Source organism: Oryctolagus cuniculus, chromosome 8 (genome assembly GCF_964237555.1).
Source record: "Oryctolagus cuniculus chromosome 8, mOryCun1.1, whole genome shotgun sequence".
Taxonomy (NCBI): domain Eukaryota; kingdom Metazoa; phylum Chordata; class Mammalia; order Lagomorpha; family Leporidae; genus Oryctolagus; species Oryctolagus cuniculus.
This window is the reverse complement of record NC_091439.1, coordinates 127,124,000-127,140,051: the sequence shown is the minus strand read 5'-3', so window position 1 is coordinate 127,140,051 and position 16,052 is coordinate 127,124,000. Positions and strand designations below refer to the sequence as shown.

The following is a 16,052-nucleotide window of genomic DNA, read 5'->3' as shown; positions in this document are numbered from 1 at the left end:
GATCCCTTAGAGCTAAATACTAGCTCAGATAGACACGTTTAAGTAATTAATTGTTTTATAAACACTAATAATGGCATGCAAATTGACATGGAGATTTTTATTTTTTTCATTTTCAAGGTCTTCAAGTCGTTTAGTTCAGTGTTTCCTGACTTGTGATATTGAAGACCAATTCGAGAGCATATGAAGCATGAATGTTAGGTGAAGTACAATGTTTTACGCTCAGAGAAGATGGCACTGGCAGCTGCCCCTGCCAGTATTACCAACTTCAGCAATGGAAAACAAAAGAGTAACGGGACATGCTATCCCCAACTCTCTTTGTCCTCCTCCTTCTGCCTTCCCTCCCCCCATCTTTTCCCTGGGAGCTGATATTCAAATCTAAGAATTCTCTGATCAAATCCTGAGGGCCCTCAATGAAGAACTACCCACCCTATAGCTGGAGAAAGCAGCCTGAGATACGGGCTAAAAAGAGGTGGACAAATAGTTCTTGTAAATTCCCAGTTCAGCACCATTAGGTCAGGCCCTGTTATCCAATCACGTTTCTCCATGACTGTCCACTTTTCATCAAACACAGCAAAAAACTGTCCCACAACTTTACTGATTTATCAGTTCTAACAGCTTTTTGGTGGAGTGCTTAGATTTCTCCACGTGCAAAATCATGTCAACTGGAAACATGGATGTTTTGACTTTCTCTTTTCCAACTCCAATGCTCTCTCTTCTCTTGATTACTCTTGCTAATACTTCTATTACTATTTTGAATAAGAGTGGTGAAAGTGGACATTTTTGTCTTGTCTGAGGTCTTTCGTTTTCTCCCAATTCAGTGTGGTATCGGCTGTGGCTCTGTCATGTACAGGCTTTTTGATTTTGAGGTGTGTTTTTCTATATTTAATTTGTTGAGAGTTTTTATTATGAAGGGATGTTGAATTTTATGAAATGATGTTCTGCACCTGTTGAGTGATTGTATACACTTGTAACTGTGGTTTTTGTTCTTCATCCTGTTGATTTAATTCATTTAATTCATTGAATCTTGTGCCATACTTGTATCCCTGGGATAAATTTCACTTCACTGTGGTGTATGAAGTTTTTTATTTGACTACAACATGCTTTAGAGGGGTTTTTTTCTTTTTGTTTTTGTTTTTTTGTTTGTTTTTGTTTTTGTTTTTGACAGGCAGAGTGGACAGTGAGAGAGAGACAGAGAGAAAGGTCTTCCTTCTGTTGGTTCACCCTCCAATGGCTGCCGCGGCCAGCGCGCTGATCCAATGACAGGAGCCAGGTGCTTCTCCTGGTCTCCCATGGGGTGCAGGGCCCAAGCACTTGGGCCATCCTCTACTGCACTCCCTGGCCACAGCAGAGAGCTGGCCTGGAAGAGGGGCAACCAGGACAGAATCTGGTGCCCCAACCGGGACTAGAACCCGGTGTGCAGGTGACACAAGGCGGAGGATTAGCCAAGTGAGCCGCGGTGCTGGCTCTTGTTTTGCTTTAGTCTGGTTGGGGTCCGCTGAGATTCCTGTATCTTGGTGCACATCTCTAAAAAGACTTCTGAAGTTTCCAAGTATTATTTCTATAAATATGTTCGCAATGCCTTTTTCCTTCTCTTCTCCTTCAGGTACCCTTATAGTATGAACATGTGTTCACTTGATGGTATCCGTGTTATCTCATAGGCTTTGGTCATTCTTGTTCATTCTTTTCTATTTCCTTGTGTCTGACTGGACTGCTTCAACGGTCTTGTCCTCAGGATCAGAAATTCTTTATTCTGTTGCTGAAAATCTCAAATGTGTTTTTTTATTTCATTGATCCAAATTTTCAGTTCCAAATTTTCTCATTGATTCTTAGAAATTTCTCCGTTGAGATTCGCACTTTTTTCCTGATTTCTTTGAAGCATTTATCTGTATTCTCTTGTATCTCATTGAATTTCCTTAAGATCTTTACTTTGAAAATTTTTCCAGACATTTCGTAGATTTCCTTCAAATTAGAATCTATTGTGTTCTTTTGCAGGTGCCATGCTTTCTCGCTTCTTCCTGTTTTCTGTGTCCCTGCATTGACATTGGCACATCTGGTGTAACAGTTCCTCCTTCATGGAGCAGCTGTCATTTCAAAATGCGTTTTTTGTTCAGATGGACTAGGAGTGTCAGTTCGGCAGTTGCCTTGGCTTTGGTATTAGGTGAGCCTAGAAGTGTAACTTCTGCATGTTTTCTTCAGATGTAATCATTCCAGCAGTATCTATGAGTGCAGTCACTGTCTAGTATGTGGCAGTTCATGGAGAAGCAATAAGATTTTGAAGTGGATGTGGGTTTTCAAAGATGTGTTTATTCAGGCCCCAGACACTGAGATGTTGGTCACTCTGGGGTTTGTGATAGCAATATCCACATTTCTGGTGCTGTGAAACCCAGAGGTAGTCATCCCCTTGTCCCATCAGGCTAACTTGAGAGATGCTTGGGCTTGTGGCATCAATGGCTGTGACCCCTGAGCTGTGTGATGTGGACTGGACCTTCCCCAAGTCCTGCTGGGTGTGCAGGGTGGTGCTGGGGCTTAAAGCACCGAAATCCCAGCACTGGGGGAAGTAAGAGACCTTGCCCCAGTCCCACATCATAATGACATGTTATGCTGGGGCTTGTGAACAGGCAGGTGCTGGCCTGGAGCTGTAGTTCCCACAAGATGGTTTCTGTTGACTCTGAGAAACTTAGTACTCAGTCACAGTTCCAGAGTTGCAGGGGAGTTAAGATAGTTTGTTCAGGTTCCACAGGAAAAGCATGGGTCATCCTGGCGATTATGCATGGGCAACAATGGGCCTGCAGCACCGAAATGCAAATACGGAAGTCTCAAGGTCCCACATAGCAAGCACAGCAGTGCTGGAACTTACGGAGCTTACAAACATAGTCCGAGAGCTCCAAGACATAGTGGGGTCTTTACCCAGTTGGCACAGGTGACAATGATAAAACCATCATTCCTTCCCAGAAACTAGTTTTGTGTGAATGGGGTTAATTGCCACAGGAGTTTTTGTAATGTTGTACTGCAGACTGTTGGCCTTAACCATAATATATGAGAAAATTCCTACTTGGCACCTGTGGTTATACACTCATGTCAACTTGTACCAGGAAAATATTGACATTCAGAGGAAGAATAAGCCATCTGTCTAAATCTATTCATAGACTCATTTAAACAATTAAGGCTAAACTGTAAGTGTAATGTTGATAAGCAGAATCAATAGACTTACTAGAGCATTTTAATTTGTATATACCTCTCATCATGCATTCGATAAAGGAGAAAAGGAAGTTTTATAGTTTCATTTACTTGAGTTAATACTGGCTTTTTAGGCCGGCATCGTGGCTCAATAGGCTAGTCCTCCACCTGCGGCACTGGCACCCCGGGTTCTAGTCCTGGTTGGGGCACCGGATTCTGTCCCAGTCGCTCCTCTTCCAGTCCAGCTCTCTGCTGTGGCCCGAGAAGGCAGTGGAGGATGGCCCAAGTGCTTGGGCCCTGCACCCACATGGGAGACCAGGAGGAAGCACCTGGCTCCTGGCTTCGGATCGGCGCAGCGCGCTGGCTGCAACACGCCAGCCGAAGCGGCCACTTGGGGAGTGAACCAATGGAAGGAAGACCTTTCTCTCTGTCTCTCTCTCTCACTGTCCACTCTGCCTGTCAAAAAAAAAAAAAATACTGGCTCTTTAGCTAATAAAAGCTTCCATATTCTTAAATATTTATGTAAATATTTATTTGTTGATGATGATGTTATTATTTTGTGAGCTGAATGTTCAACATGGAGAATCTTCAACCAATAACAGTCAGATGACTGAAAAATGTATTTGGTCTTATTGGAGTAGCTACAAAGCTTCCTGTTCTGAAGATAAACCACAACAAGGCAAATAAGAGATGGTAGAGCTTTGTAGCACAGAGTAGAGAGTTGATTTCCTACTGTGAATGACTTGAGCCTCATATTCCTTATTTGTAAAGCAATCCCATCACGTCTTAAAAATTAAGACAAGAAAATGCACAGGAAGTGATTAGTGCTTTACCCAGGACATGGAAGTATTCAGCAAAAGTTAGATCTTTATATTGTGATTCCACAGGCAAATTTAGAATTAGCATACCATTAAAGAATACTCATAGATTAGGCAATCTTTGTCTCTTAAGTGGGTATTTTCTGAAACACGTATTTTCTGAAACACGTATTTTCTGAAACACGTATTTTCTGAAACACCTTTGATATTCTCTGTGCGTTCATTCTCCATTGCAGAATAATTGGGTGGCAATCTCCAGAGACACGGCACACAGTAGGGTAAGGAGGCTCCAATAGTATGAGAAATAAAGAATGTGGTGAGGCTACTTCCCATAGCATGAACCAATTATGAAGCTGACTTGGCACACAGCAGTGAGACCACCAACATATGGCATCCACAGTGTGGAAGCTGCCAAATTATTGCCAGAATCAAAGAATCAATTCAAGGTGACAAATTCATATGGCATCTGGTATCATTTGGGTTCCAAATATTCTTTTTGCCATATATCTATAGGAATTACCAATTATAACACAATATGTCCTCAGCTCCTCCTACCCCCCAAACCTTACCATCTCAACTCTAAATGTCCATGAACCCAAGCCTCACATTGTTTTGTCTGAAACTATCAGTAAACGATATCTATTGCTTTGTTTTTAAATGTTTGGATTCTGGTAATCATAGTATAAAAAGCAATGCAGTGGCTTAGCAGGTAAACCTGCCACCTGCAACACTAGCGTCCCATATGGGCACAGGTTCCTGTCCCAGCTGCTCCACTTCCTATCCAACTCCCTGCTGACTGTCTGGGAAAGCAGTGGAAGATGGCTCAAGTACTTGGGCCCCTGTGACCCACATGGGAGACCCAGATGGAATTCCTGGCTCCTGGTTTCATCCTGGCCCAGCCCCAGGCCAGCAGTTTTGGCCATTTGGGGAGAAAACCAATGGACAGAAGATCTCTGTCTCTCCCTCTCTCTCTGTAACTCTGAATTTCAAATAAAAAAAGTCCAGTAACTCAATCCAGAAAGCAGTGAATTTGCACTTTGAGTTCTAACTTTGACAGGTATTTACTGGATTTCAAGTTCTTTTGATGTTTAAGGGTGGAATAATAAAACTGACTGTAAACATAGTGGTTGTGAGTTATGTGAGTTTAAAATAGTACGTTAACTGAAAACTCAAAGAGATTAAAAATATATATCACGAAGACAAGGAACACTGTCATAAAATCTGAAGACCAGATTTTGCTAATTATATCAGGGCTACTTTCCACTCCTTTATGAAATATGGGATATGTAATACATTAGGCAGTAAAACTAAAATCATAAAATAGATTATATTAATTCAACAGTTCGAGTATACAATAAATATTACTCAGCAAAATGTAAATGCCCTTAAGGTTTAGATGGATGGGCTTTTAGGAATTATTTTAAAAGTTATCATCAAGCTATATCTCAGCATTTAATAGGTAAAATATTTCATGGTCAAAGAAAATTTAGAAACACAGAATTAAACAGCATTGTATGTTTTCTCTACTGCTGGACTTTTGTAAAATTATCCATGAACTCCTTAATGTGACAGTGTTTATGCTTTCTGAACTTATTTGATCATGGAATTCTTCACTGTGGATCTTGAAGAGAGAGTTTTTGAGAAGTTTATTCTCCGAAGTGCTAATATAAATGGAACCCTGTATTTTATGTGCTAGAACTAAAGTCCAGAGAAATTAAGTGTCTGAGTAATGGCAGAGACAGGCCCAGAAATCTCAGATGTTGATTTCATCTGGTGAAGCTTTTGACAATTTATTTTCTAATATATCATATGATGTGATGGGTAACGAACGTTTTCTTAGGAGAAGGTTCTGTCACCATGCCTTTCTATTTCACTGATTGATGTCAGCGACGTGGCTGGAAGTTGATTGAAGCTATTATGCTGGTGAAGCTAAATTTTAGCCCCTGTCCCTTCCCAAATGGTGAATCATGACTTTACAAGTACGACTTGGGTTGCTTACCTACCGTTAGCTCTTAAAGCAAGAAGAGAGGGGCACACCTGCCTTTAAAATAATCCACACAGACCATAACCCAATGCATCATATTTTATTTTAAAATATATTTGAAACTGCTTCTGCAAAGTCTGTAATGCTCAGTGACATGGAAATAAATTGCACACACCAGTGCACATCACCATCTGCTTAGGCAAAGATGCCCTTTTTGTCTAGTGGAAAGGTTAGCTTCAGCTTAGCAAAGTGGGGTTGGGCAGTTCCCAACTGAAAACAAAACAAAACAAAACAAAACAAAACGGAAAAGAAAAAAGAAAAAGCCGAGGGAAGAGTGAATTTTAAAAAAGCAAAACAGCATGATTGGTGTGTGTGTGGCCAGTGATGAATGTTTAATTCCTATGTGAGTGTTTTGCCCAAGGAAAGGTTAAGGTGGCTGGGAAAGAGGTGCCAGCTCCCTTCCAAGTTGTGGAGGAACCCTTAGCAGAAACAAGTCATTGCTTACACTCTAGCAAAGCTTGAGGGAGGAGTCGTGAACTGTTGCCAAGACAAAACAAGATGTAATTGACCTGCTATGGAAGTCCTCTGAATTCAGATCTTACCGAAGTAACAGAATAGCCAGTTTCTCTGTCTCCAGCAGGTAATCTGGAGTAAATTAACAGAATCTCAGTTTTAGGCAGAGATGTCAAATAGATCAGCAGTATCTGTTGTACTATGTACACAGAAAACCAGGCCAGGTGCTGGCAGAAACTGCTCACATCCCTGAACCATTTGTTCGTGACTCCAGGCCTTGCTACACGCTACACACATGTACATAAAATGCACATGGTTGTACACAAGCCGAGGTTCTAGCAATTTTCAGAAAGAGATGAGTTTCACAGTCCCACAACGAATACAGAGTCACTGCACCCATCCACATTCACTCCCCACTTGTTCACCCTTTTATTTAAGAAAAGGCATGCCAGGTTTATGTCTCTGAGCACACTTTCCACAGAGAGAAATGTGTTGTAATGAATAAGAAAAGACGTGAGCTTTTGATGAATTGGAGCGAAAGTTTGATTAAGAGAAATTGGGACTGTGAGTGCACACTTAAGGATATAATTCACAGACTCTGAAGGAAAATGAGGAATTCTTTTTCTATGAATATCTATCCTCCATGAATGTGACCTTATAAACAGATCCATCAGCTGAAATTTCTGGTAATATCGACACCAATCTGGGAGTTCATTGACAGTCCTTAAGATAGCTAAAGTTGGGTAAAAAAAAAAATATATGGAGTACCTGCAAATTGATTATTTTGTACTCCTTGACACCAACAAAACAAAATACGATACACATGACTGTAGTTTGTTTATGTATGACCTTAAAGTTCCTCTCCATCTCCTTGTTAACTCTAGAGTGAAGTAATGGAAGCACAGACACCTGTTACACCAACAAAATTATCTTGTGATTTGGGAGAAACTAGACAGAGATTTTAAAGGAAGACGAAGATCTGAGAATGCTCAGTGCTGGGGGAAATAGGTGAGTGTTTTCCAGAAACTTCTCTGGACCCTTCATCTCCTACTCCTTGTGCTTAATAAATCTTGCTACAAGGATACTTCAAAAGGTTAACTGAAAATGTGATTACAATGTAAGTTTATTCTATTGCAAGAAATGTTGAAATCTGTGCATATGAGGGGTCTTTACAGGGTCACAGAATGTGCATATTATGAAAAAAAACTATGTATTTCAAAAGTTTTAGTTCCAAATTAAACATCTTTTAATTCCGTTTGTGCACACACTTTTTCAAGTACCCTTTTATTGAGCAATTTCCCTGCAAAAACTAGATCAGGCCTAGAAAATGCCTATTCTTGACTGTGTGAAAGGAAGCAAGCAAAGCTGTGCATTAATATACCTCATCTTGGGGCAGCACTGTGGCTTAGCAGGTTAAGCTGCTTCCTGCGATGTCAGCACCCCATGTGGGAACTGGTTTATGTCCCAGCTGCTCCACTTCTGATCCAACTGCCTGCTTTGGCCTGAGAAAGCAGTGGAAGATGGCCCAAGTGCTTGGGATCCTGCATCCAAGTGGGAGCCCTGGAAGAAGCTCCTGGCTCCTGGCTCCTGGCTCCTGGCTTTGGCCCGGTCTAGCCCCAGCTGTTGTGGCCACTTGGGGAGTAAACCAGCAGATGGAACATTCTCTCTCTCTCTGTCTCTCCCTCTCTTTCTCTCTCTGTAACTCTTCCTGTAAATAGAAATAAATATATATAAAAATATATACATATACACCTCAACTTGAAGTAGACTACAGATGTTATTGATATAAAAATTATTTACCACCTCAAGGCAGCAGTCCTCCTTCTGCATTTCCTCTAGAAAATCAGGTTTTCTCATGGTATCACTGTGAAAAGCAAATGAAATAGTGTCAGAATACAGAATACAGTTATATAACATATATAACATACATTGCAGTAAAATATTTAATACACTAATAAAAGCATATTTGGTATCATATGTATATAATATATGCATGTTTATGTATAGTATAAATATTAAGTATATTACAAATGTATTATACATTATATTTTATACATGTGTCTATACAGTATGCTGATTATTATTTGTAACACTTCTATAAATGTAAAATATTAATCAGTGTCTCATTCAAGTTAAGAACGGAGCCACTGAATTTTTGTTTTATTTTATATAAATACATTTTATTATAGACATGAGCAATAGGAAAGTATTGAAAAGGGATTAGTGCAGTTTTTGCTCTATAAAGCAGTCATCGCAAATGGAATTTAAAATAAATACACATTATTAGTTAATTGATTATTTTGAAACATTTAATTAAGTGCCTGCTGTATGCTAGGCTTTGCTATTGTGATTGTCTACTTTAGTAAATTAAAAGCAGTCTACAATGTAGCCAATTAGCAAGTACATTATCACAATTCAATGTTGGTGAAAGAGTAATTACACAAAATCGGAAGATGTTTCAGCCAGTGATAACCAACCAAAATGCTTTCACGATACTAAGGAAACACTTGTGTTAAACGCAATTAGAAACAACTGAAATACTGTAGAGCTTTTAGGGTTAAGACCAATGGTTGAAAATGCGCTTGTTCTGCAAAGATGACTGTTGGATGATGGGAAATGAAGTGAGTAGAGACAGAGCTCGTTACACGGCACATCCGGCTTCTTGAACTTCACAGAGTCCTCACTTAACAAAAGCTTTCAGGAGGGAATGGTAAATGGATTAAATTTCTTCTGAAAAGTATGTGTGTTTAACATTTTAAACCATCTTTGATAAAATTGCTCTTTTAAAATTTTACTCAAAATGTTGGAATGACAGTTCAAGATGTTCAGTGAAACCCAAACACAGCTGGATTCCTGCATCCCTAGTAATTATGTAATTACCAGGAAAGGATGAAGCCGTATCGTTAACACCGATTCATCAAATATCGTGTGAGAATACAAATGGTCAGATAATAACTAGATCAAGCAGTTTTCCATGAAAATTGCTTTCATTTCATGCTTGAAGCACCATGAAATAAAATTAATTTCAAAATATCAAAGATGCAAAACATTCAGACATCTTATTAGCTATTTCATATTTATGCAATCATGGACTCAAATGGACTCAATATCTATGGAAATCTATAGCAATTAACCCTATTTTTAAATTCTACTAACTTTAGTGAGACCTTTGAGGAAATGATCCAAATCTTCCTCATAGCTTTGAAGCAAACATTCCAAGTGTCTGAAAGGAGACCCTTTCCACCGTGGCTGGTTTTAAATTATCAGCTTTGCTTCAAATACCTTCACTATCCTGAAGGCTTCCATTTGATAATCTTCAATAATTTACAAATTAATATGCTCTACAGTTTGTGTTTTTTTATTTATTTTTATTTATTTGAATGGCAGAGCAGGAGAGAGGAGGTGGCGGGGAGAAAGATCCATCTTCCACCCATTTGGGGTTCACTCCTCAAACGCCTGCAACATCTGGGGCTGGAATTAGCCAAAATCAGGAGCCTGTAACTCCCTAAGGGCCTCCCACATCAGTGATGGAGATCAAATATGTGAGTCATTATCTTCTGCCTCCCAGGGTGTGCTTTAAGAAGTTGGTTTGTAAATGTAGGTGGGAAATGAACCCAAGCTCTTGGTGTACCAAGTAGCAAATTAACTTTCTGTACCACTATGGTCCCAGAGAATGTTTTTATGCACAACCTCCTACATATTAAGTGTTTATATTTCTAGTGTATTTGAATTTCAGTAAAAATATAAAGTAAACCACAATGTAACTTTAAATTTTCTCTTATACACATTTAAAAATAAACCTTAAAAAGGAGAACTTAATGTTAATAATATAAGAAGGAACTCCAAAATGTGTACGATAAGTTTGAGCTGGGAATTTAGAGTGTAGAAACTAAGATATCACTTGCAACACCACAGGCCATACTGGAGTGGCGAGTTGAGTTCCGGCTTTGCTCCAGCTTCCAACTACCCACGTTCTGCTGATGCACCCCCTGGGAAGCATTAGGTGATAACTTGAAATAGCTGGCTCACTGTCACCCATGTGGGAGACCTGGACTGAGTTCTTGGCTACCAACTTCGGCTGGCCTACCCCTGTTGGTGCAGGCACTTGTGGAGCAGGTCAGCAGGTAGGACATTTATCTCCCTCTCTCTCCCTCTCTCTCTTTCTCTCTCTCTCCTTCTCTCTGTGTATCTCTCAAAGATAATAAATAAATAATTTTAAAAATACAAGCTTACTTTGATGTGATGTATTTTGAAATATTTTCATAGTTTTTTCATAACACCCATTTTCAATGAATATTGTAGGTATCTTTTATATTTTTAGTGTAATGGATCCAAAATGTTATCATTTCAACATATAATCAACTTAAAAATAATTGAGATAGTTTACTTTGGTTTGGTAAAAATTTTTGAAATCTTGTGTCTGTTTTATACTTCCATCACATTTTAGTTCAAACTGTTCCTATCTCAATTACTGAGCGGTTACTTGTGTCCAGTGGCTACCACGCTGGTCAACCCCATGTAATACTTACCTTCCAGATTCTAAATCCTTTCTCTTGCCCTCAGCATGAAAACCCTTTGAAACAGTTTTCTCTAATTTGAGTACAATTTCCTTGAGCATAATTTCTTCCACATTAAATCAGTGATCATTTCTGTCTTCCACACACCTTTTACATCTGTATCTTGAGAAAGCAATGATTGAAACTTTGTCCCTGTACTGTGCCTTCACTTGGGTTCTGGGACCATGCTACTCTTCTCTTCCCCCTCTATCCCACTGGCTACTGATTCTGTATCCTTTGCTGATCCCCCACCACCAGCACCACCCTCTTTCTACCTCTCCTCACTGGAGTCTCCCAAGACCCAGTTCTCCACCCCTTTCTCTCCATGGTGACCTCATCCAGTTTCCTTGCTTTAAATGTCGTCTATGTGTACGACTGAAAAACGCAGAGCTCTCTCTTTAACGCCACACTCACATGCGCAGCATTCCTGTTTCTGTGTAGTAAATATGGCATGAAGATGTCCCAAACCAAAATCCTATCTGTTCCTCCAAATGACCCCCCCATCTTCAGTAGTATCAAATCCATCTTTCAGGTTACCCAAGACCCTTGATTCCCTGTCAAGTTCATCCCTTGCTTTCTCTCAAACCCTGAATCCGAAGAGGAACTGTTGTTGGCTGCACCTTGAAACCGCGTCGAGATCAGATAAACTCCTCCCCAGCTCCACTGCAGCCAAACTCTGCCATCCACCAGCTTCCTTTGTCGGGCGCCTGCACAAGCGTTTGAACCAGTTTACTAACTACCATGCTTGTCTTTTTACGATGTATTCCCAATGGAGCCGTCAGAGGCCAAAATAAACACATTCATAGTTAAATAAATACTGGAGGAGATGGGCCCCACTAACCTACTACAAAGAAATTTCTACAGACAATTAAAAGTCAAATAGGGACCGATGTTGTGGCGTAGTGGGTTAAACCACTGCTTGCAACAACGCCATCCCATATCAAAGTTCAGGTATCATTACATAATTATATGCATCAGCAATAATAGTATGGATCCGTATTAGTATGGATCAGTATCTGGATATAATATAAACCAAAATATACAAAAATAAGGTCAAGTACATTTCTCAAGTACAACAGAAAAACTGTACAAAGTATAATTTAAAATAACACCATTTATTTAAGCAATAAAATAATAAAGTATCTATGCATATACATAACAAAAGAGTTATAAATTTAACTTAAAGAAATACAGAAGCTCCAAACAAATGGAAAGATGGCCCATGTTCACGTAGAAGAAAGTGATATATGAAAGATGTCAATTTTCATATACTGTCCCAAAAACTCATAGTAACTCTAATTAAAATCTCTGCTTTGTTTTCCATGAAATTTGCCATTCTTTTTCTACAATTATATGGAAAAAGCAACTAGCTAAGCATTACCAATATATATCTTTTTAAAAATTAAGTAGGGACTTCCCACAACATAGCTAGTCTTATAGTAAAATTATAATAATTAAGTACTTATGGAACAGATTAAGAGGCAGATAAATTTACCAGTGCAAGAGACTAGAAAGTCCCAAATAGTCTCTTATATAAAAGGACTATTAGCATGGTCAAGGATATCATGATAGCTCAATGGGAAAAATACACATTATTCAATAAGTAGATCTAGGATTTATACTCAGTGGTGATGGGGAAAAGCAAAATGTGCCCTTCCCTTATTGCTTGTGTAAAAATAACTCTATACGAATTAAATATTTAAATGTAAGAAGAAAAACTTCAACGAATTCATATCCAATCTTATACTCTGTCTTAAATAAGCTACAACAGTCACTAAACATAAAATACTGATGGACAAATTAAACTACCATACCTGTTTATCAAAAACTACGAAAAGAAAGCAATACTAACTACAACAATTTTGCAATAAAATAACCAACATAGGGTGACTTACAGACCATGTGTTGAATTCCTTCAAATTAATAAGAAAAAAGACAGCTTAGAAGAAGCAGGGGAATAGATAACATTTATCCTAAAAGCGAATACATGGAGCCAATAAAAATAAGAGGAAGTTTTTATCTTCTTAGCTATTAGGGAAATTCATACCAAGAACACAATGAGCTACCACTTAATTTTAATAAGATAAGAAGTTTAAATTTTTTCTCATATTTATACCTAAGGAGATATATGCACACCAGAAGAAATACAAGAATATTCACACTGCCATTTCCTTAAAACAATAAAGCCTGGAAATAGTCTAAATATCTACCGAAAGGAGAATGGATAAATAAGTTGTACTACAGTTAGAATTATATATTTTACCAAAGCGAAACTATGAACTATAGCTGTATTTATATGTGCATCACTGGAAAATCATATGCAATATGACAGTATTTATACCTCAGAAACATGTGAAGATTTAAGACATTTTATGATATGTAAGATAAAATTCTTCTTAAAAGGTAAGAAGCATAAAAATATGGATTTCATAATAGAGTTTACTCTTGAAGTCCAACTGGAGGTGGGAGGTGAATCAGTGTGGGATCACTCAGTAGTTACAAACTATCATAAACTATCATAAAAATTTAGGGATGAGGACATCCCTAAATTGGGTGTCCCCAAGCAGACATCATATAACCTTAAATTAATTAAATAAAAGCAGATGCCTACATAGACCAATGATTTTAATGTGCTATACCCTAAGGGTTATCATTTATTTGTCTAAATTCCATGAAATTATAAAAGGAATAAAATGTGTTGTCATAATTATGAAATAAACATGGAAAAAACATTAACCGTTTACCTGGAACATGGCCTTTTAATGCCAAATTCTGGAAGGAGGTGGCAATGGCCAGAGAAACAGAAGTCTGGGCTCGGAATCTGAGCATCCTGTGTTTCGGGCTCTCACTCTACTCACCGTCCTACTGTGGGCAAGGTGCGAATCTTCTCGGTGAAATAAGGACAATAGTGATGGAGTTCTTGGAGGACTTCAAACGGGCCAAGCATTCAGTACATGGCAATCACTGCTAGCGATGAGGCCGTGGCTGCCGTGCCAGGAGCTGACAGCTCCCAGCCTCTCCCCTGCCACGCTGGGACGGGGCAACCAGGCCCCCTTGCTCTCCTGGTTCCCAGCATGACGATGCCATGGGGCTTTCTCGCTGAAGGTAGTGTCTACAGCTTCAAATCAAGGGCTCTTGCTGAGTGTTAAGGGGACCAAAATGACCTCCCCTTAAAAAATAAACTCTGAAACACTGGAGTCACTGGGTCTGGGGAGATGACAGGTGCTGCTCCTCTTCTGTTTGGGCAATGGTTGGCAGACCACAAACAGCTAAGTGTGAACAATGCCTCTCAAACTGCCACAGCATAGGAATCAGAGACGGCCACAGGACGCTGGGGCAGCGGAAACGCACGGCAATTAGGATCTGACTCGACTTGGCTGAGTTCTTCTGCAAGAACTTCTTCTAGACGTCATAATCCTCCGAGGTCCTTCTGCACACCAAAGTGTTGAGTCTTTAGGAACAACAGAAAGTCTTTCTTGGTGGGCATGTTTTCACCGCAGACATAACCATGTATCAGCAGCTACCCTCGCACTTTCTCCTTGTTGTCACCAAAGTCCCTGGAACATGGTAGGTGATAGGAGAGAGAGTTGAGTGGCTTTTTAATGGACAGCTAATTGGAGAATCTTTTCATTGTACCCACTGGCAGTCAGCCAGCAGCCGGTTTAACCAGTAAGATTAGCTGTCTGTCCAATTGCCCAGGTGAAATAATTTATTTTTTTTCATTATTTCTAGGAGCACAACTAAAATTCCTGTGGTAAACAAACCCTCACGGTGTGAGCTAAGATATGATATTTTCAAAACAACTTAGGTACTTCCTTAAAGAGCCCCATAAAAATAAACAGAAGAAGAGAATGGAGGAAGTCACCCCAATACATTTCAAAATGGGGGGTGTTTATTCCCCAAGAGGGATGGAGAAATTCGGTATCTGCTTTTTGCACACAGCCAAATGTGCTATGAAACGTTATTGATGCATCTGACAAATTCCCAAGTATAGCATCAGCCTCTCTAAAATACCCGCTGGCACAACTTCACACTTCCGAATTTAACATTATTGTTGACAGCATTTTTCTTGGTCTCTCTTACAAAAAAAAAAAAAAGAGAATGCCCAAATTTTCACTGTATATATTTCAAAGGATCTGATACTTATCCTTTTCCCATTAGAAGGTATATTCCCTGAGTGTGAAACCTGTAAGCTTAGATACAGTCCTTATTTAAATTATTTTCTTTTTTAGGTATAGGAGAAGAAAAAATAGGTATAGAACAGTTACTACGAAAACAATTATGCCACTTGGAAGGATGAAAGTTAAATGAAGTTTAGCCTGAGAGAAATCAAATATGGACTTCTAGACCAAAACAGCAACTTAGAAGTTAATAACATATTTTCATTCCTTTTATCTAATGACAACTAACATTCTCTTACCTAATATTTCTCTTGCTCCTCAATGTTCTAAGAGGAAGATTGGAAATAAGTGTTTGGATTGGCATAATTTTAAAGGAATGTTTTCAAGAACAAAGTCATTAGGAGGCAAGTGAAATTACTTATTAACATTCACTGTGATGGGAATTAAATTGATACTGCTTAATGTGATAGCAGCAACTTAGCTTTTAAAAGCAAAGCTTACGTTGTAGAAAAGAAGAGTAGAAGAACCCACTGACATTGGAATGTCAGCTTCTAGGTTCTTCCAGTTGAACGCAAACTCTGTTTTGGCTCTGTATTTCCATTTCAGTATCTTCACTGTCATGCCTATTTTTAAAAATAGTAACAGCATACTGTGCCAAGAAGCAAGGGCAATGCCAAACCTAGAAAAATCCATAAAATCAAGTTTAGGAAATAACTGAATTGCTTATAAATGTCAAATGCTATGTGAGGAGCAGTAATTAGAAAATAATTACAACAAAATCTCCTACTGCTTTGCTCATAAGATCTACAATACCCTGAAGCTGTTGTTGCCAAAAAATAGAAGGTTTATAGCTAAAAGCAGAAACTCCATCTCCACTCACATT

General features: G+C 39.0%; 1 long non-coding RNA gene across 2 annotated transcripts; it reads right to left on the bottom strand.

Annotated features, from left to right (window-relative positions):
• Positions 1-3,660: 3,660 nt before the first annotated feature.
• Positions 3,661-14,792, bottom strand: LOC138843414 (uncharacterized). 2 transcript variants are annotated; one of them, XR_011378105.1, is made up of 4 exons: positions 13,793-14,792; positions 8,296-8,356; positions 7,874-8,200; positions 3,661-6,624 (listed from the first exon to the last, which is right to left on the bottom strand). It is a non-coding gene; the product is annotated as an uncharacterized lncRNA (long non-coding RNA). The 2 variants fall into 2 exon arrangements; XR_011378104.1 differs by having other exon boundaries at positions 3,661-8,200.
• Positions 14,793-16,052: the final 1,260 nt, after the last annotated feature.